The sequence below is a fragment of the Natator depressus genome, chromosome 12 (genome assembly GCF_965152275.1).
Source record: "Natator depressus isolate rNatDep1 chromosome 12, rNatDep2.hap1, whole genome shotgun sequence".
NCBI lineage: Eukaryota > Metazoa > Chordata > Testudines > Cheloniidae > Natator > Natator depressus.
Window position 1 is genome coordinate 10,390,708 of NC_134245.1, and position 22,121 is coordinate 10,412,828.

Below are 22,121 nucleotides of genomic sequence, written 5' to 3' on the forward strand. Positions count from 1 at the left end.
TAGCCCCAGTTGCCTAGCTCCCAGCTATTGTTGCTTTGTAGAATTTGGATATGAACTTCACATGCAAAATCCTATTTGTGAAATTTATTCCCATCTGCTGCCCTGCTTGGGGAGTACAGTTTAAAAGAAACAAGTTTAATCTCAGATTTACTGAGCTGAAAGATACTGAAGTAGAGCGGAAAGGGGGAATGTGGGAAGATGATGACTTCACTGAGCATAAATTAACTGTTCAAAATCCTCTGTGGAACAAATGCAGTCAGAGAATGAAGGATCAGCTTTCAATAAAAAATAATTGTTCACAATTATTAGCAATATGTTCATTGCTGGATATGAGACCATCAGCAACTTTTCAACGGGCTCCAGTCTACATGATGGCATTTCCACCTATCCAAAGTATATGTATTCTAAAGAGCATTTTACACTCCTAGATAAGAGTCCATTTTTTTCTGGAGTTTTTTTAAACTTATTGTCCAAAAACAAACACACATAGCCTTAGAAGCAATGGGATTGTGCAAGCTATGTCTACACTTGCAGATGTAGAGCTCTGGGAGTTAACCCAGCCCTCGGAGACAGCAGCAGGGAAAGTGTTGCCGTGTGTTCACACTGTCAGCTGCAAGCGCAGTGGCATGGCCACATTTGCGGCACTTGCAGCGGCATTCAGAGCAGTGCATTGTGGGCAGCTATCCCACAGAGCACCTCTTCCCATTCTGACACTGAGGCTTGTGGGAAGGGGGGGTGCGGGGCATCCTGGGTCCTGTCCCAATGCCCCGTGATGCATCGCTTCGCATCCCAGCAATCCCTGTGCTTCCGTCCACATTCGGCGGCATCTTTCAATGTTTTTTGTACTGCGCGCTCTGTCCTCCCTTTCGGTCTGCGGGAATGGAGCCCGAACTGACGAGGAATATGCTGATGAGTCTCGCCAGCACATCACGAATTGCAGTCGAGTTACTCCTTAAGCTACAGAGTGACAGTGAGGAGTCCGACGATGATGTCGACTCGCATAACACATATGACACAAGATTGCTTGTGGCATTCACGGACATGCTCACCGCAGTGGAACGCTGCTTTTGGGCTCAGGAAACAAGCACTGAGTGGTGGGATCACATCGTCATGCAAGCCTGGGATGACGAGCAGTGGCCGCAGAACTTTCGGATGAGAAAAGCCACTTTCATGGGACTGTGTGAGGAGCTCGCCCCCACCCTGCGGTGCAAGGACACGAGATTGAGAGCTGCCCTGATGGTGGAGAAGTGGGTGGCTATTGCAATTTGGAAGCTGGCAACTCCAGACAGCTGCCGATGGGTCGCTAACCAGTTTGGAGTGGGAAAGTCGACCACTGGAATCGTGTTGATGCAAATGTGCAGGGCGATTAACTGTATCCTGCTCAGAAGAACCGTAACTCTGGGCAACGTGCGTGACACTGTGGCTGGCTTTGCACAAATGGGTTTCCCTAACTGCGGAGGGGCGATAGATGGCACGCATATTCCAATTCTGGCACCAGCCCACCTAGCCTATGAGTACGTTAATCGGAAGGGGTATTTCTCTATGGTTCTCCAGGCGCTTGTGGATCACCGTGGGCGTTTCACAGACATTAACGCAGGCTGGTCCAGAAAGGTGCTTGACGCATGCATCTTTCGGAACACAGGCCTGTTCAGGAAGCTGCAAGATGGGACTTCTTCCCAGACCAGAAGATCACTGTAGAGGAAGTCGAAATTGTGATCCTTGGAGACACCGCCTACCCTTTAATGCCATGGCTTATGAAACCCTACACAGGGAGCCTTGACAGCAGCAAGGAGCAGTTCAACAACAGGCTGCGTTGGTGCAGAATGACTGTTGAGTGCTTTTGGACGTTTAAAGGGCCGCTGGCACTGTCTGTGTGGGAAGCTGGACCTGGCCGATGACAACATCCCCACGGTTATATCCGCGTGCTGTACTCTCCATAATATTTGTGAAGGGAAGAGTGAAAGCTTCACTCAGGCATGGACGGCTGAGCTTGAACACCTGGAGGCTGAATTTGAACAGCCAGAGACTGGGGCTATTAGAGGGGCCCTGCACAGCGCCGTAAGGATTAGGGATGCCTTGAGGGAGCAATTCGATGCTGAAAGCCACCAGTAATGTTTGTTGCCCTGCGCGGGAGTGGTTCGAATGCTAGTAGGCATCTGCGTTTGCTACGTATGATGCACTGACTAGCAGTGCCTGTTGCTTTCCTGGGCTATGCTATCTTTTACTTAATGCAATAAAGAACATTTCCAAAACCAAACAATTCATTTATTGAAAAGAAACACAACTGCTGGGGAAGCATACATGGCATGACACATCTGTGCTGTGTGGGAGGAGGGAAGGGAGCGGGGTGGGGAACGGAACAACCACAGATTTGCGTATGTCCTGTTACCATATTCAGCCTTCCTGTCTGGAGTGCCGTGCAAAGAGTGCTGAACTTCAGGGTGGCTATAATGCATGGTGATGGGGGTTGAGTATAGTGGGTAAGGGTCGTAGTTTGCAGGGCTGGGTGGTGAAGCTACCGGTGTTGGAGGCAGCTGGTGGTGATAAGAAACTGGATGCTGGGGAAAGTGGGCTGGCGCTGACATGGGGCCACAAGGGAAAGAGTTTTGGGGCAAGGGCTGCAGGCGGGGGCGGGGACAGATCTGCTCCATCTGCAGTGCTATAAGCGCCTGCATCGAGTCCACTAGGGCTCCATAAAGCTTATTAGCCGCTCCGTGCTTTGGTGCCAGCGATCCGCATTCTCCTGGCGGACCCTCCTTTCGGTCTCCCGCCATTCCTGTACTTTTTGATTTTCAGTAAGGGACTGCTGCATGACTTCATGCAGAAGGTCCTCCTTGCTTCTTCGTGGCTGCTTCCTGAGTCTTTGCAGGCTTTCAGCCATTGATAACAAGGACGGCTGGGATCTCAATGTTGCATCTGTAAAGCCAAAATGCAACATTTAACAGAGGCAGCACTGTTAACACCAGACAGAGCAATGATTCCCCCGTACTTATAGATGAGCACAGTGCACACAATAGCACACGCTGCCTGTCCCAAGGCAAGTGTGCATAACCCACAAGAGCCCCGAAATGGTGAGTAACCACAGGGACTGGGGGAACCGATTTTTCCAGGGCTGTACTGTCCTCTGGGTTTCTGTGCCTTGGGGAGAGCCAACAGCTTCAGGGGGCCCCTATGCTCAACACTGTCCTCACATTTTCCACACGATGAGTTTGTCCTGGAAGATATCTCGCTGCTGAGGCTGACCTGGGAAGCAACGGAGGGTCTTCTGCAACAACATGGCTTCCAACATGGCCCTTATGCGGCTTGCCTGTGTGCAGCAATGGTCCCCCTGCCCCTCACGGCACAGTGGTGCAGGTATGTTACCCTTACTGGGACAAGGAGCACGGTAGCTCTGCCAAGGAACTTACGCAAGCAGATTGCCCAGCTTCTGCATGAGACCTTCGAGGAGATCACTGAGGCCGATTACCACAATGTGACAGAGTATATCAACACCCTATTCTGCATCTAGGCATGCACGCAGCCCTAACCCTTCTTTCTGCAACCATCCTCGCCCCAACAACCTGCATCCAACAACTCCCTTCTCAAAATAAAAACCGCTTTACCGGGCACCTCATCTGCTGTTTGTTCTTCTGCAAGCACCATCCGCTGCGACTGGTTACCTTCCTCCTGGCTTGAAAACAGCTCCTGGATGCATGCATCTATGGATGCCGGACTGTCCTCTGGCTCTGGGCCCCCCTCCTCCTCAGCACCCTCGCTCCTGCTTTCCTCCTCCTGCCTTGTTGCACTCTGGGCTGCCACAGCCTCTGAAGTGTCCATGGTGCTCTTCGGAGTGGAGGTGGGGTCGCCCCCAAGTATCTTGTCCAACTCTTTGTAGAACCGGCAGGTCGTGGGGGTGGCACCGGAGCGGCGTTTTGCCTCCCACGCTTTGTGGTAGGCACTCCACAGCTCCTTCGCTTTAACCCTGCACTGCAGTGCATCCTGGTCATGGCCCCTTTCCATTATGGCCCTTGATATCTGCCCTTAGGTATCGTAATTCCTACGGCTGGAGTGCAGCTGGGACTGGACAGCTTCCTCCCCCCCAAACACTGATGAGGTCCAGCACCTTGCCATTGCTCCATACTGGGGATCACCTGGTCACCTGGAGAGATTGGCTGAGAGCACTCCACGCCTGGCTGAGCAAACAGGAGGGGATTTTCAAAATCCCCAGAGAATTTAAAGGGCGGGTCTAACGGTTGGTCACCTGAGGGCAGGGCAGTAGAGTTCAAAGTGATGACCAGAGTGGCTAGAACAGGCGTTGTGGGACACTTCCTGGAGACCAGTCAGAGCGCACTAACGGACCAGGGCGTCCACACTGACACTGCGGCGCTCCAGCCGGGACGCAGCAATCTCTATGCTTCCCATGGAGGTGGATTACCAGGGGTGCTCCAGCTGCGGAGTCCTGGTGCTCTACGTGCTTCGCCAGTGTGGACACCTCAGGAGTTAGGGCACCTGGGGCTGATTTAATGTGCTCCAACTTGCGAGTGTAGCCAAGGCCTAAATCTTTTCAGAGCCAACACACAAATCTGCTGCTGCAACCTGAGCCATCCCCCCTTTGATCTCAGCAGACATTCAATCCTTAAAGGAATAGGGCACAGGTAATCTAACCCTGGCATTCCCTTGTGAGTGCTGCACATCGCTGGGAAGTAATGGTGATATCATACCAAACATCATCTGATGAATAATGATGGGCTGGTCCAAGAACACAAGACTTGACTCCCTAAATCTTTTGGGAAGTTCTGATTCGGAAGTGGATCTAAATTATTCAGATTGGGTCTTTCTTTGCCAGTGTGCAATATTGATTTTAAACCATTACAAGAGTCATTACAGTTTCTCATTGATATATTTGTACCAGGAGCAGAAAACCAATGCTGTTGCCCAGGTATAATTCAGAGTCATGTGTAAAAAAGCCAGAAATGTCTGGGAACTTAACAGTTGGACAGTAACAGACCACAAATCCCAGTGCTGATTGAACCTGGGGATATTCTAAACAAAAAGAGTTCTCAGCCATGCTTGTAGCTGTTTCCATCACTTCACATTGACGATGAAGTGAGCTGTAGCTCACGAAAGCTCATGCTCAAATAAATTGGTTAGTCTCTAAGGTGCCACAAGTCCTCCTTTTCTTTTTGCGAATACACTCTAACACGGCTGTTACTCTGAAAATTGACTCAACAGACATTCTCGCCTTCAGAGTGATGTTTGGAGCTTTTATGCGTGCTGGTTGTGTTGTTGTTGTATGTGGATTGTGTTGATTTGTGCCTGGATTTTGTTGTCTGGGAGATCTGTGTTGATTTGTGCAGAGGCAAATGAGAAGGGGTGTGCTCTGGAGAGGGGTTGTGTGTGTTTGGGTTATTGTCTGTGCTGGTTGTATTGTTATGTGTGGACTGTGTTGTGCTGGGAGAGTTAGTGGATTTGAGTGGATAGCGAAGGAGGGGCATTTGCTGCCATGAAGGAGTGTGTGTTTAGGATTATTGTGTACATTGATTGTGTTGTTGTGTGGACGGTTGCGTTGATTTGTATTGATGTGTGAGGGTGGCAGATGGGCCTATGGGTGTGGCAAGTAATCCACCATCTGTGCAGTCTCCCTCGTACAATGAATTTATTGCATCACAGTGGTTTAGGACTCTTGGCGTGGCATGTGCAAGAGCACATGTTTGACCCATGGGTCCTTCATAAGAGTGCAGGATGGTTGCCACAGTGATCCCCCAAGACATCAAAGCCTCATACCAGCCTCAAACTTTACCAAGGTGTTGGAGGCCTCCAAGAGGATAAATTATCGGAGGAAGAGGGGGCCACAGATTCTGTAACGCTTTCCCAGACAAGTTTGGTTTGTATTTTTATGGCATGAACCTAGGAAAATTCTTATGCAGGCTTCATGAGACACAGAAAAATACTCCTTAACAGACCGCTTTTTTGTTTTCTTGAATCCATTGGAAATTTCTCCTCTGCTTTGTCATCACTCCCATTATCTTCACACATTTCTGACCTTTATGAATGTATTCTCCCAGTGTGGTATAAAGTTGCCGCACAGAGTACATGATTAAGAAAAAAATTCCCCCTTTCACTGGCTTCACTATTTTTATCTGGGCCTGATTAGGCAACAGCTAAAGTCAGAAGATCAACAGTGCTGGGAGGTCCCTGTGAGACAACTGGCATATTATAAGCAACTGTATTTTTCATAACCTGGTCATGACTATAGTTAAGGATGTGTTTTTCTGTTCTAAGAACTACTTTTTAGGCCCCATCCTAACTGTCTTTATAAAACTTCTTTTGGCCTGTATATTTTAGTAGTGTGTCCTTGACTTTCTGCCATATAGAGCTCTGCATTAGGGTAGCTATGAAGGCGTTGTCTAGTCCAGCACAATTTCCTCACTCTACTTCAAGAAAAGCTATTCAAACTGTTAAACCATTTGTATTATTGACACAAAGGACCTGTTTAGGCCAGGGTATAGAACTTGAACAAGATGACTGGGTGCTGCAGACTCTGTCATGTTGAAGACAAGTCTGTCCTGCCCGGTTATTAATGACTCAGTATCACGGGTGTGCATAGCACTTTACCAACAAATACAAAAACCACAAACTACAGGTCACTGCCCCCCAGTAGTTTATAACTTGATCATAGGTGGTTCTGGTAACCTGCACCCTCATTGACTTCAATGTGAATTATGGGTGGCTTGGTGCCTTATAGGATCAGGCCATAAAATAGATAAAACTCAGCAAAGGAGGACAAAAAGTAAGTGGGAGGAAGGGAGACTAGAAGTTGAGAAATAGAATGTAATAGATTGGGATTTGGGAGAATGTCCAACATGAGGTAAGTGGGCAAGCAGGATACCGGGAGGAAGCACAGGCAGGAACGTCTGTGAGGGGAGGGCTCCTACCTCATACTGAGAATGAGGGGCGATCAGCAGGTTATCTCAAGTGCCTCTATACAAATGCACAAAGCCTTGGAAACAAGCAGGGAGAACTGGAGGTCCTGGTGAAGGCAAGGAATTATGACGTGATTGGAATAACAGAGACTTGGTGGGATAACTCACATGACTGGAGTACTGTCATGGATGGTTATAAACTGTTCAGGAAGGACAGGCAGGGCAGAAAAGGTGGGGGAGTAGCACTGTATGTAAGGGAGCAGTATGACTGCTCAGAGCTCCGGTATGAAACTGCAGAAAAACCTGAGTGTCTCTGGATTAAGTTTAGAAGTGTGAGCAACAAGAGTGATGTAGTGGTGGGAGTCTGCTATAGACCACTGGACCAGGGGGATGAGGTGGATGAGGCTTTCTTCCGGCAACTCGCAGAAGCTACTAGATCGCACGCCCTGGTTCTCATGGGAGACTTTAATCATCCTGATATCTGCTGGGAGAGCACTACAGCGGTGCACAGACAATCCAGGAAGTTTTTGGAAAATGTAGGGGACAATTTCCTGGTGCAAGTGCTGGAGGAGCCAACTGGGGGAGAGCTTTTCTTGACCTGTTGCTCACAAACCGGGAAGAATTAGTAGGGGAAGCAAAAGTGGATGGGAATCTGGGAGGCAGTGACCATGAGTTGGTCGAGTTCAGGATCCTGACACAGGGAAGAAAGGGAAGCAGCAGAATACAGACCCTGGACTTCAGGAAAGTAGACTTCGACTCCCTCAGGGAACTGATGGGTAGGATCCCCTGGGGGAATAACATGAGGGGGAAAGGAGTCCAGGAGAGCTGGCTGTATTTCAAAGAATCCCTATTGAGGTTACAGGGACAAACCATCCCGATGTGTAGAAAGAATAGTAAATATGGCAGGCGACCAGCTTGGCTTAACAGTGAAATCCTTGCAGATCTTAAACATAAAAAAGAAGCTTACAAGATGTGGAAGATTGGACAAATGAGCAGGGAAGAGTATAAAAATGTTGCTCGGGCATGTAGGAATGAAATCAGGAGGGCCAAATCGCACCTGGAGCTGCAGCTAGCAAGAGATGTTAAGAGTAACAAGAAGGGTTTCTTCAGGTATGTTGGCAACAAGAAGAAAGCCAAGGAAAGTGTGGGCCCCTTACTGAATGAGGGAGGCAACCTAGTGACAGAGGATGTGGAAAAAGCTAATGTACTCAATCCTTTTTTTGCCTCTGTCTTCACAAACAAGGTCAGCTCCCAGACTGCTGCACTGGGCAACACAGCATGGGGAGTAGGTGGCCAGCCCTCTGTGGAGATAGAGGTGGTTAGGGACTATTTAGAAAAGCTGGACGTGCACAAGTCCATGGGGCCGGATGCGTTGCATCGAGAGTGCTAAAGGAGTTGGCGGCTGTGATTGCAGAGCCATTGGCCATTATCTTTGAAAACTCATGGCGATCGGGGGAAGTCCCGGACGACTGGAAAAAGGCTAATGTAGTGCCCATCTTTAAAAAAGAGAAGAAGGAGGATCCTGGGAACTACAGGCCAGTCAGCCTCACCTCAGTCCCTGGAAAAATCATGGAGCAGGTCCTCAAGGAATCAATCCTGAAGCACTTACACGAGAGGAAAGTGATCAGGAACAGCTAGCATGGATTCACCAAGGGAAGGTCATGCCTGACTAATCTAATCGCCTTCTATGATGAGATTACTGGTTCTGTGGATGAAGGGAAAGCAGTGGATGTATTGTTTCTTGACTTTAGCAAAGCTTTTGACACTGTCTCCCACAGTATTCTTGTCAGCAAGTTAAAGAAGTATGGGCTGGATGAATGCACTATAAGGTGGGTAGAAAGTTGCTAGATTGTCGGGCTCAATGGGTAGTGATCAATGGCTCCATGTCTAGATGGCAGCTGGTATCAAGTGGAGTGCCCCAAGGGTCGGTCCTGGGGCCGGTTTTGATCAATATCTTCATAAATGATCTGGAGGATGGTGTGGATTGCACTCTCAGCAAATTTGCGGATGATACTAAACTAGGAGGAGTGGTAGATACGGTGGCAGGTAGGGATAGGATACAGAGGGACCTAGACAAATTGGAGGATTGGGCCAAAAGAAATCTGATGAGGTTCAACAAGGATAAGTGCAGGGTCCTGCACTTAGGACGGAAGAATCCAATGCACCGCTACAGACTAGGGACCGAATGGCTAGGCAGCAGTTCTGCGGAAAAGGACCTAGGGGTGACAGTGGACGAGAAGCTGGATATGAGTCAACAGTGTGCCCTTGTTGCCAAGAAGGCCAATGGCATTTTGGGATGTATAAGTAGGGGCATAGCCAGCAGATCAAGGGACGTGATCGTTCCCTCTATTCGACATTGGTGAGGCCTCATCTGGAGTACTGTGTCCAGTTTTGGGCCCCACACTACAAGAAGGATGTGGAAAAATTGGAGAGAGTCCAGCGAAGGGCAACAAAGATGATTAGGGGTCTGGAACACATGACTTATGAGGAGAGGCTGAGGGAACTGGGATTGTTTAGTCTGCAGAAGAGAAGAATGAGGGGGGATTTGATAGCTGCTTTCAACTACCTGAGAGGTGGTTCCAAAGAGGATGGTTCTAGACTATTCTCAGTGGTAGAAGATGACAGGACAAGGAGTAATGGTCTCAAGTTGCAGTGGGGGAGGTTTAGGTTGGATATTAGGAAAAACTTTCTCACTAGGAGGGTGGTGAAACACTGGAATGTGTTACCTAGGGAGGTGGTAGAATCTCCTTCGTTAGAAGTTTTTAAGGTCAGGCTTGACAAAGCCCTGGCTGGGATGATTTAATTGGGGATTGGTCCTGCTTTGAGCAGGGGGTTGGACTAGATGACTTCCTGAGGTCCCTTGCAACCCTGATATTCTATGATTCTATGAAGGTCTGAGTGGAAGTCAGCTGCAGAAGACTGGGAAACTTGCAAAGTTCTGCTAAAACAATGAAATACAGCTACCGAAAGCCATTGCATTCCACGCATTTTAGTACTGATACAGGAAGCAGCACATTCCAGCAAGATGGATTATTGTTTTCCCCTAGTCAAAACAGGTAAATGTAATATAGAAACTGGAGAGGCCCCAGATTAAAAACAACAATTGTGTTTCTTAGAAAAGTACCAGAAAGGAAATAAACATTAGCAGTGTTGACTCATAGAAACAATTCTCAAACCACTCGCCACACAAAGGGCCAGTTTCCGTCAGGATTCAGGGAAGACTACAGTATCATACAATGACAAGAAGAGCTTCTGACACCAGAAATAAGTGCCAAGTCCTCTTCAGAAAACAGAAAGTAAGAGACCTCATGTTAAGATTTCTTAGTTCAGTCTGGTTTATTAACTCTAGGAATTCTCTCCTACTGACAACAGTGATGCCTGATTGCAATCTGCTGAAAATCTAAGGTTAATCAAGGTTAAACTTGCCAGAGGCGGGAGGGTGTGGGAATTGCCTGCTGACAGCACCAGAAGCTCCACTCTAAAGCTCTAGTGATAGAATCCACCCGTTTTCAAGGGTTCAGCCGTGAAAGGTATTGAGCACTTTGGGTCCAATGGGTGCTCTGCAGGAGAGGGGTCCGCCCGCACTCAGACTTAGGCACGATAGAGCAGAGCCTCCATTTTCAGAAGTGGCGTCAGATTTTTCGTCTTAATTGTTCATTGCCTAACTTGAAAGATACCTTGAGCTGGATTCCCAGAAATGCTAGGTCCTCACAGATGTTGAAAATTTTGGCCCTAAATACCTAAAGCAATGGTTATCCTTAGTCATGGGGAAACTGGCTCTCTCAAGGGACTGAGTAAGATTCTTTCAGTACTTGAACCTGCCTGGCGCTGAGAACTCGGGTCCTGATCCAACAAGATACATAAAAGCATTTGCTTAACCTTAAGCATGCAAATAGTCTCCCATAGACTTTAATGGGGGCTACTTGTGTGATTAAAGTTAACTCTATGTTAAGTGCTCTGCTAGATTAGGGCTAGGGTGCTTAGCACTGTGCAAGATCAATCCCACAGGCAATTGATTTGATACTAACTCAGGTTAGTAGTGACCAAAAGACATTCCCATCTAAGGGTTGCTCAGAACGGATTGGGCCCTGATCCTGCCAACTGTTCTGTGGACAGGGAGACCTCTGCCTGCACAGTCTCATTCATGTCAGTGGACACATTCCAATGAGGAGCCGTTTGCATGACGGGGCCATAGCAGGTTCAGCCTAGCTTAGGGTGCATTTACACCAGCAGTCTCCAAACTTTTGAGAGTCATGCCCCCCCTTACCTCTGTCCACTCCCCCCATCCCACTGGAGCCAGGGTTGGGAGCAGGGCCGCAGCTGGGGGCGGGGACGTGGACAGGGGTAAGGGGGCCAAGGCTGGGGCCACAGCAGGGGGTGGGTCGGGGGCTGGGAGCAGTGCCAAGGCCGGGGTCCAGGCTAGGGGTGGGGACATGAGTAGAGCCACAGCCCAGCTGTGGTGGAGGCCAGCCGCCAGGCCCATGGCTAGTTGCAGCTCCACTCCGGGTTTTCCCCCAGCCTCAGCCCCAGGCCAGGAATGGAGCTGTGGCCAGTGGCCAAGGCTCGGAGCTGGTGTGGGGCCAGGAGTGGAGATGCGCCAAGGCTTGGGGCAGGATGAGACACAGGGCTGGGAGCTGGGGACATGGCCGGGGGGGGGGACCACAGCAGAGCTGGGTGGGGGAGGGGCTGGGTGTGTCCTCAAGCTGGGAATTACACCTCCAACACTAAATGCAGACATACCCTGTGATGGGGTTGTGATACTGTCTAGCAGGTTGCCAGCTCAGAGCAAGGCAGCAGGCTAATTCACTTGCATGCTAATAGAAATTATCAAAAGAAAATGATGATGATATTGTTTTCACTTATCTTGTTTTACATTATGTGTATCTGGACACTTAGTTAACCCTAGATCAAAAGGTGTGTTAGCATTAGGATGAGAATTTACTTAATCTGTAAAACTTCATGAAAACTAATGAAGGATTGTCTGGGTGGCTGTAACTAGATGCATTATGTATGTCTCTGTAATTGAATTGCCCATCAAATGGGACTGAAGCCTTAGAACTGTAAGCATGAAGAAGCCTGCTAACTTCAAAGCATGGGTCATTGTGTTCAACAACGGGAAATTTACAGACCCATACTGTGATGGGAACACTTGCCAGACTACTTTCCGGGAAAACCAGCTAAAGAATGAACCCTGGGAGCGATCCTGTATCTCTGGACTGATGGATTGTGACAGGGTGGAACATGGAGCGATTGGACAGACATCCTGTAATGATGCTGGTGGGACCCAACTGAGAGTGCCAATTCAGGACAAATTGTTTAAAGCAGGGCAGTTACAAGGCTGGGGTTTTTCCACCTTTCAGACAAACCAAACCAGCCAGACAGAGAGGACTTTGGTTTTATCCCACTGGCTAACATAAGTCACACAAGCAATTCCCTTGGATACTCCAGTTTCCCACTATCACCACCAGTGTCACTTGTTAAGGGGATAAATAGTTACTGAAACCAATACCGCAGTAAAAGAAAAAAGGTTCTCTTGATCTCAAAGAACCAAGCCCCAGACCCAGGTCAATATACAAATCAGATCTTACCCACAAATCCCGCTGTTGCCAATCCTTTAGAATCTAAAATCTAAACGTTTATTCATAAAAGGAAAAAGATATAGATAAGAGCTAGAATTGGTTATATGGAATCAATTACATACAGTAATGGCAAAGTTCTATGGTCTCCTGCCATAGATTTATAAACAAAAGAGGACAAAACCAAAAAATTAACATCTAAGAAGAGACCCACCTGTTAAATCTGCCTGCATAAGATTGATCTTTCAGTTACAATTTACATTTGTTATAAAAACTGGATAAATTTAGTCCTGAGAAAAGAAGACTGAGGGAGGGACATGATAACAGCCTTCAACTATGTTAAGGGCTGTTAAAAAGAGGATGTTGATCAATTGTTCTCCATGTCTACTGAAGGTAAACAAGAAGAAATTGGCTTCATCTGCCACAAGGGAGATTTAGAATTAATATTAGGAAAAACTTTCTAATCGTAAGAATAGTTAAGCAGTGAAACAGTTACTAAGAGAGTTTGTGGAATCCCAGTCATTGGAAGTTTAAGAACAGGTTGGACAAACATCTGCCAGGGATGGTCTACGTTTAGCTGGTCCTGCCTCAGCACAGGGGGTTAGACTAGATCCCTTCCAGCCCTACATTTCTATGATTCTGTCTACACAGCTACATTTTATGAATGGCCTACTATTTTCTCCTGAGAAACCAGCAACATTAGTGCAATGTCTGCCAGATAGCTGATGTAGGGATGGTTTCAGAGTAACAGTCGTGTTAGTCTGTATTCGCAAAAAGAAAAGGAGTACTTGTGGAACCCGATGAAGTGAGCTGTAGCTCACGAAAGCTTATGCTCAAATAAATTGATGTAGGGATGACCTTCACTGTAAAGATCAGGAAACTGATAAATCTTTGTTCTCATAAATTAAATGTCATTAATATTCTCCCAGAGAAGCAACAACAACAAAACATTTGCATCTTGATAGAAGCTGAAATAGTAACATTATCCCTCTCCAGCTGTACCAACAGCTGGCCTTCAAACTGCAAGGAGTTCCTCTTTTAATTAAAAAAAAATACTATATACCTTTGCTATAGTACTTTCAGAGGATATCAAAATACTTTGCTGATGTTAAATAAGCCTCAAAATACCCTTGTAAGTTATTATCCCCATTTTACAGATGCGTAAACTGGGGCATAGTGCAATTCAGAAACATGCTCAAAGTCACAGAGTCAGCAGCTGTTACCAACAGAATCTAGCACTCCTGATTCCATGTGCTGTGCCTTAATCACAAGATCATCCTTCTCCTTCCCATGTTATGCTATATCAGCAGAATGACTGACAATGAGGCAACTATATATAGTTAGTGTCTCGTCCACTGATTTGCTCTTTCCAGTTTTGATTTCACATCACTTTTACATTGGTGTAATCCTATTAACTCAATAGCATTATCCCTGTATTGCTGTAGCAAGGCAGTACAGTCAAGAACAAGGGTGACTGCATTCCTTCCAAAGTCCATAACCAACATTTAAGAAGAGATCACAACAAAATTAAGTGTTATTTAAAAAAATCTCTACCAATCGTGGAATGTGTGTGCGCATTTATGTAAATATATAGGGCCAGATCCTCAGGTGACGTAAATCAGCACAGTTTCACTCACTTCGATGGAGGCATACCCATTTACACAAGTTGAGGATCTGGCCCATTATCTACAAGCAGAGAAGATGTGGGCAGATGAAGCATGAGCAAACAGCTTTGGGGAAATGTAAAAGTATGCCAAATCTTTGCCCATCCTTGGATCTGAATCCAACTTTTGTCAGCGTCACACAAGGACCGCTTTTACCACTGTCCTCCTCCCCACGTGACTGAGACTCTCTGCCAGTACCTACTCCTAACCTTTCAATAGTTTCTCTAGTTAGCCCTTGGTATTGCCTAATTCAGATTCCCTGAGTGTGCTGGGGGCTATTAAGTGGTCTTGGGTAGATCACTCTCCGGATGATTATGGAAAGGAAGGCTGACAAAATTTGGATAAACTGAAATGAGTTTAGGAAAAGCCTGACCTTTGAAACTAACCAATTTATTTGAGCATAAGTTTTCGTGAGCTACAGCTCACTTCATCGGATGCTTATGCTCAAATAAATTTGTTAGTCTCTAAGGTGCCACAAGTCCTCCTTTTCTTTTTGCGAATACAGACTAACACGGCTGCTACTCTGAAACCTGACCTTTGAAAGTTTCTCTGAACCAAACCTTTTCAATCTTGCTCTTTGCCCATCCAGATAAACAAGTCATGGAAAAATGCCAAACTCCTAGTTTTTGTTAAGGCCATCCCCAGGGCCGGATTAAGACCTTTAGAGGCCCTAAGCACTGAAAAGATTATGGTGCCCCCCCATATGTAATTCAAAATAAAAACAATACTATACCGTAAAATAAAATTTTATTTTTCAAAATGACACAAAACTTACATGTATGCTGAAATTAAAATAGCTTCTTTCTAGATCTTCCGATTGCAAAATTCTGGATAAATTCATTGAAGCTGACTCGACGAAGCATGTCCGCTTCCATACACAATAGGGAAAGTGAATCAAGTCTGTCCTGACACATTGTTGTTCTCTGAGGGTTTTTTATTCTTTTCAGCTGAGAAAAAGAGCATTCTGTGGAACAGTTAGTAATCATCAATGTTAGACAAATACGTAGTGCGATCTCCACATTTGGAAATACACATCGTATTCTGTCTTTCAGTAGTGTGTCATGAAGATCGATTTGACTGAATTTCATTTTTCCTGTTTTATTAAACTTTGCGTGCATATAACAGTGGAACTGCCATACTTCTCCACAGAGATTCATGTTCAAGTCAACAGGGTATGAGTCAACTAGCTTTTGGGAACCTTGTGAATATTGTTCATCAGATAGTCCATATCGTTTAGAAAAGAAAATCTACTTGATACTTAAAAATAAAATGAGTACTTGTGGCACCTTAGAGACTAACAAATTTATTTGAGCATAAGTTTTTGTGAGCTACAGCTCACTTCATTGACATGTATCCGATGAAGTGAGCTGTAGCTCATGAAAGCTTATGCTCAAATACGTTTGTTAGTCTCTAAGGTGCCACAAGTACTCATTTTCTTTTTGCGGATACAGACTAACACGGCTGCTACTCTGATACTTGATACTTCTTTGTACACTTCACCTCTCCTCTTCAGATGAGCTTCAAGTGTATCAATTATAGCATAGTAAGTAGATACACAAAATTTATATCTAGGATTCAATGCTGTTTCTGTTGCACTGCTATCATTTGCTTGTTTTTTTCCTGATTCGCTTGCGGGACTGGGCTTCTTTGTAGTTAGTATCAGGCAAGATATCTTTTGATATGTCTCCAAATCTTTCGAAATCATTCCTCAAAGTGTGTAAGTGGTCTGCTAATGATTGACAGAGGTCTGCACATGTTTTCAAATCCAATTCTTTTTCTGGGAGAGCTTGACTTGTGTGGTAAAAGAGAAGAGAAAAACGGGGGAAGAGTGTGTAGTGGAGTGTAAGGAAGTCTAACAAAGTTCTGATTTTTCGCATGATGACTACTTCGATGCTTTTTTTGAAATATCAAAAATCACTTTTTTTTTTGGTGCCTCCTTTGCTGGTGTCCTAAGCACGTGCTTAGTCTGCCTATTAGGCAATCCAGCCCTGGCCATCCCTCTCCATCCTACTTTTAGTGGTTTGCAAAGGGGCTGTGTGCATTGGTCCATTCCACTAGCATAAACTGAATGGAGCATGAAGGCAGGGATCTGCAATCCAGCACTGCTGCCATGTGGTGAAACAAGTGCACAGCGTCTGAGTTATAACAGCTGATAGGGCTTTTACCATCCACCTGCCACCCTTACTTACTGTAAGAGTACAGAGTTCTATGACAGATTTCTTATCTTATTATTTAGTATAACTATAACATGCATTACTAATTGAGCCAACAACAATCACAAAAATAATACAAGTCTCCCAAGAGACTGTCGCACAAATGGTCTGGGGTAAGCAGGCACAGCCAAGGGAAAGCACCGTGAGGAAGAGGGGAAGGATGGTCTTATAAATAAGGCCCTAGTCTGGGACTGAGGCAAACTTAATTCATTTGACAGCTCTGTGACCTTGGGCAAGTCACTTTGGCTCTGTGCCTCAGTTTCCACATCTGTAAAATGGGGGAAATATCCCTTCCTTTGTCTGAGTTGTTTGTTTATATTGTAATCGCTTTGTGCTAAGGGCTGTCTCTTACTATGCGTAGGTACAGAGTCTCACACAATTCAGTTCAGAGTCCATAAGAGCTGCTGTAATATAAAAAAGAAAAGACAGGTATTAGAGCTGGTCAAACAACAAACAATATATTTGTGCGTAATTTATTCAAAGCACAATGACAACTTGTCAGATAAATTAGTCTGGGTTATTACTAGCTCTAGAAGTCAGTGTATGTACTTCCCTTGAATTTTAGCCTATGACAAAGAATATTAAGGCCAGACTGGGCCTTGGTGTATACCTCATGTTTTGACTTCAATGGAGTTATACCCTCCTACAACAGCTCTCTTATTGGTCGTTCAGAGTTGATATCTTCCATAATTAAGGCCCCAGCCCAGTACCCACACAGAATATATTGCAGGATCAGAACCCCAGAGAGATACGTACTGACTCAGTTTCTGTAAGTGTCTTCATCCAGCACCATTTCACTCTCAGGTTCCGTCTTCAGCCCACTCTCAGCAGCAACTAGCCAACCTTTCAAACTCTGCCACACACAATGCTCCAGATCTTAAAGGTGCAGTAATTTCACAGAATCGCCATATTGTCCACAGCTTCATATTCTATAGTTACCAATACCCAATATTATGGAGTCCTATCTTGCAGCTGTGTGGAAGAGGTGTTTGGGATTAAGATGAGGAGCATGCTTGCAATGCCCTCCCTTCTCTGATTCTCCAAGTGTAGGGTCAGAATGGACGGAGCTGAGGAGATGCTGGGGAGAGAAAGGGACCTACAGGACATTGGCCTGGCAAGGTAAGAGGTTTCAGAGTGGTAATGACGGGTAAACATATTAATGAAACTAACAAGAAATATTACTAATGTGGGAAGGCAAACATTAATAAGGCCAAAAAAAAAATGCAAAGGGGGTTTAAATAATACAGTCAGATTACACCAAAGGTAAAAAATCTGTGTAGAAAGGTAATCCAAGATACAGACTTTCAACAAGTGGGATAACCCTGGATTCAGAACATCCCCTTTGGTAGAAAACCTGCAGGAAAGGGTTCTGGGGAGGATGTCTCTAGAGCAGGGGTGGGCAAACTTTTTGGCCTGAGGGCCACATCAGGGTGCGAAACTGTATGGAGGGCCGAGTAGGGAAGGCTGTGCCTCCCCAAACAGCCTGGCCCCTGCCCACTGTCCACCCCCTCCCACTTCCCGCCCCCCTCAGAACCCTCCACCCATCCAAGCCCCTTCCCCCGCCCTTTGTCCCCTGACCGCCCCCTCCCAGGACCCTCGCCCCTAACTGCCCCCCAGGACTCCCCCTATCTAACTCCCCCTGCTCCTCGACCACCCCCCCAGAATCTCTGCCCTATCCAACCACCCCCTGTTCCCCATCCCCTGACTGCCCCCTCCCAGGACCCCCATTACGATATAGATATTCAGGCCAGTCTGTAAAGGCCTATATGCTAATTTAGGTGTATTCTTATCACTTAGCTAGTTATAGAGGTATAAAAGAAAGAAAGAAAGAAAGAATCAAAATCACTGTCTGCCGGTGTAAGAGCTTTCTATTACTGTGACAGTCTGAGGCCCTGTTCTTAGTCTAAGGCCTTTGGCTAAGCAGCAGAGGCAGCCATAAGCTAGGAAGTGTACGGTCACATCCTCACATTCCAAACTAGTCACATTGAAATAAGGCAATCTAGGGCTGTTAGAAAGGTGATCCGATCTATCACCTCCAGAGAAAGGGAAGAGCCTAGACTAGAGGTTGTAAAAAGAAATTTAGTTTAATAGTTTTCTATTCGGTAAGAACTCACTTATCAATAGACACAGCTGGGAAACCCTTATGTCTTTATAGATGTAGTCGTGAAATCCTCACTTCTGTATTGTTTTGTCATTATAGTTCCCACTTTGCTATTGTTTATTTGGATGGTCTCTGTCTGGTTCTGTGATTGTTTCTGTCTGCTGTATAATTAATTTTGCTGGGTGTAAACTAATTAAGGTGGTGGGATATAATTGGTTAAATAATCATGTTACAATACGTTAGGATTGGTTAGTTAAATTTCAGTAAAATGATTGGTTAAGGTATAGCTAAGCAGAACTCAAGTTTTACTATATAATCTGCAGTCAATCAGGAAGTAAGTGAAGGGGAATGGGAACAGGGAATGGGGATGGGGAAATTGGAATCATGTTTTGCTCAGGGGGGAATGGGAACAGGGACACAGGTAAGGCTCTGTGGTGTCAGAGCTGGGAAGGGGGACACTAAGGAAGAAAACTGGAATCATTGCTTGTTGAAAGTTCATCCCAATAAACATTGAATTGTTTGCACCTTTGGACTCCAGGTATTGTTGCTCTCTGTTCATGTAAGAAGGACCAGGGAAGTAAGCAGGTGAAGGAATAAGCCCCTAACAACCCCCCACACCAACCACCTCCCCCGGGACCCCACCCCCTATCCAACCACTCCCTGCTCCCTGACTGCCCCCCCAAGACTCCCTGCACCTTATCCAACCCCCCAGCCCCCTTATCATGCCACTCAGAGCAGCATGTCTGCATGAGCACGCAGCCCCGCTGCTGAGAGCACTGCCCGTGTGGCGGCATAGCTGCGGGGCAGGGGGGACAGCAGGGGAGGGGCTGGGGACTAGCCTCCCGGGCCAGGAGCTCAGAGGCCAGGCAGGACAGTCCCGTGGGCCGGATGTGGCCCGCGGGCTGTAATTTTCCCACCTCTGCTCTAGAGAATCCCCTTGTGGAGTTCTTCCTTGATGGCTCTGTTGGGGGGCAGGCTGAGGGCTTGACCTGAAATCTAGAGGACCCTTGGGGATCTAAGAGAGTCATAATGACCCTTGGGGGTTACAGGGTTCAATACTAGAAAGACATGGACAAAACTGGAAGGGATTCATAGAAGAATATAAAGTAGAAGGGGCTAGAAACATCATCATGCTGATCACATGCTGTTGTTACCAAGGCAGTTAAAATGAAATAACCCAGGATTACACCATGGTTTTAAAAAAAGGAAATGGTGGTTATTGCACAACCTAAGTTTACTTTTGTTATTCCTAGATGCTTACAGGACTGTTAGTTGTCCATTTGAATTTTGCATTCTTATGTACAGATCAGCAATTGTGTTACTAGAGTACAGCCAGGAGTAATGGGATGAAACTCAAGCAGCTTTTCTGTCTGTCCCCATCGTTTACTTTATTAGTTATTTGTTATTATTTGTATTGCAGAAGCACCTAGAGGGCCCACTGAGAGTTCAGGGCCCCATTGCAGTAGGCATAGTATACACATGAAAGATTGTAAGCTCTTCAGGGCAGCAGCAATCTTAGCAAATGATGAGAGACAACAGGTGGAGAGAAAGCAAAGAAACAGGAGGAAGAAGGAAAAGGAGAAGCTAACAGCGATATGATTAAATCTGGTAAAAGATATAGCAGTCCCAGCATACAAACTGCCTAGCACATCTCTCTGATCCAGAGCCATAATGCATTGAAGTCAGCTGAACGATTCCCATTCACTTCAACAGGCTTTGGAGTGAACTCTTCAGTTTTTCACAATTTAATGTTTTTACACAACTACTTCTTGTTGTAAATGTATAGCATATACTGTTTGCAGAACTGGAAAGCACCTCAGGACAGACCTTGTATGATAGAAGCTATGTAAAGAGAATGCTATTACATTGTAATGTATTCCATTAATCGACTTTGAAAGGGACAGTTCCTTCCCTGCTGACCCTGAATTGTAGTTAAAAATAAGTCTGAGGTTCTCTAGAAGCAGAGTGAAAGAGGATGTTTTGCTTTGTGTAAAATTAGAAAAAACACCTGCCAGAAAAGTCCCACACATGCAATAGTAGGAAAATAATTCCAATGTGTTTAGCTCAACACCAAGAAAGTAAAACCGAGAAGTAGTGGTAATGAAATAGTTTATCTTGAGTGAGGATGGGTGCAAGAGGATGAAACAAAGCACTTAAAAAAAATCTCCCTTAGACCCTAAAAGTTCAAGTTATAAAGCCCCTTGAACTCTTAGTTTCTTAAAAATTGGCAGTTATTTCTGGTCCTCAAATTAAGCTTTTAAACTCTGCAGCCTCGTTGGGCTGGATCTCCTCATGCAATAGAGCCTGTGTCAGAGACTCAGACACATAGACTCTAAGGTCAGAAGGGATCATCATGATCATCTAGTCTGACCTCCTGCAAGTTGCCAGCCACTTCTCAAGCATTTACTGCTTTTTTCTATATCTATGTATATAATGTATTTAGATATAAAAGTGGGGGGACTGGATGGCTCCAGAGATCAATATGAGTGATCCTCCAGCTCTATTTGGCTGGTTCAAAAGTAGATATCAGGAGTGCCTAAAAATCTTTTTCTGATAGCCTGCCTGATAGCTTTCCCTACATTAGAGCGACCACACATCCCATTTTGGCCAGGAGAGTCCCCTTTTTCAGCTCTGTCCCAGCTGTCCCTACTTTTTTGCCCAAAGTGGGCATTTGTCCCTGACTTGTACAGGCAGCGATGCCTCCCGGCAGCACTGGAGACATAACCTTCTCCACTGCTGCTGGTGGTCAGCGCGGCCTTCCGAGTGGTCGCCACGGGCAGCAGCCGCTGCTCTCCGGCCACAAGGCGGGTCAGCTCTGAAAGCAGCGCTGCCTGCCAGCAGCAGAGAAATTTGCTGCTGGTTTGCAAGGCTGTTGGTATGAGACCACAGTGGAGCTTTGGCTGGACCAAAAGTGTTTAATAAATGACAAAAGGAACAAAACTTCCATTATTTCTGACAAATTATGTTCTCTGCTATTCTCTGAGGAGTGTCTGGTGTTTCCAAAGAGTTGAAGTGGATTTGGAAGGAAACTTCAAGCAATAAATCCTATCCAATTAGGCTTTAATATTGCTCTGGGCTATCATTATGTACCAGTTTCATAACAGTGACATGACCATTTCCAGCATTTTGAGGAACAGCACTGTGGTACAGGTGTCCCAACTCCAAAAAGGCTCACGTATTTTATCAGAATTTTTCAAAACCTTTGAGATGACAGAATGGATGGCTCTGGGATTCATAATGAATTAGGAAGCTGTGCACTTGTAGAGTTTTGACTTATATCCAACCCATGTCAGTATGAATGGAGATGAAGTTGTTAATCTCTAATGGAAACAATGTATAGAGCCATGAAAATGAAGCTGAGAGTCAGGAACATCTAAATTCTAATCCTGATTTGGTTACTGACTTGCTATGTATTCTTGGCCAAATCCAAACCACAGCTGTTGTAAGTGAGGCAAGCTAGAACAGATCAGGGTCACCCAATAACGAGATGACATACAGGACCAAAAATGGTCCTGCAAGGACCCAGGAAGGCCAGACCGCACTGAGGCTAACCTAAGAAGAGCTACAAGTAGAGTGAGGTGTCTCTGAGTTCCTGGGGAGAATGGGACGAATCAGTGGCAGGGCAATTTAACTGAAGACTTCGGTGACACATCTGTCACCCCAGG

General features: G+C 45.9%; 1 protein-coding gene across 1 annotated transcript in view; it reads right to left on the minus strand.

The window, feature by feature from the left end:
- Positions 1–2,688: 2,688 nt before the first annotated feature.
- TMEM30B (transmembrane protein 30B) overlaps positions 2,689–22,121 on the minus strand; it is a 49,188-nt gene continuing 29,755 nt past the window's right edge. The window contains exon 3 of the mRNA XM_074969104.1: positions 2,689–2,916. The gene's annotated coding sequence lies outside the window, so the exon portion shown is untranslated. The remainder of the gene's footprint in view (positions 2,917–22,121) is intronic.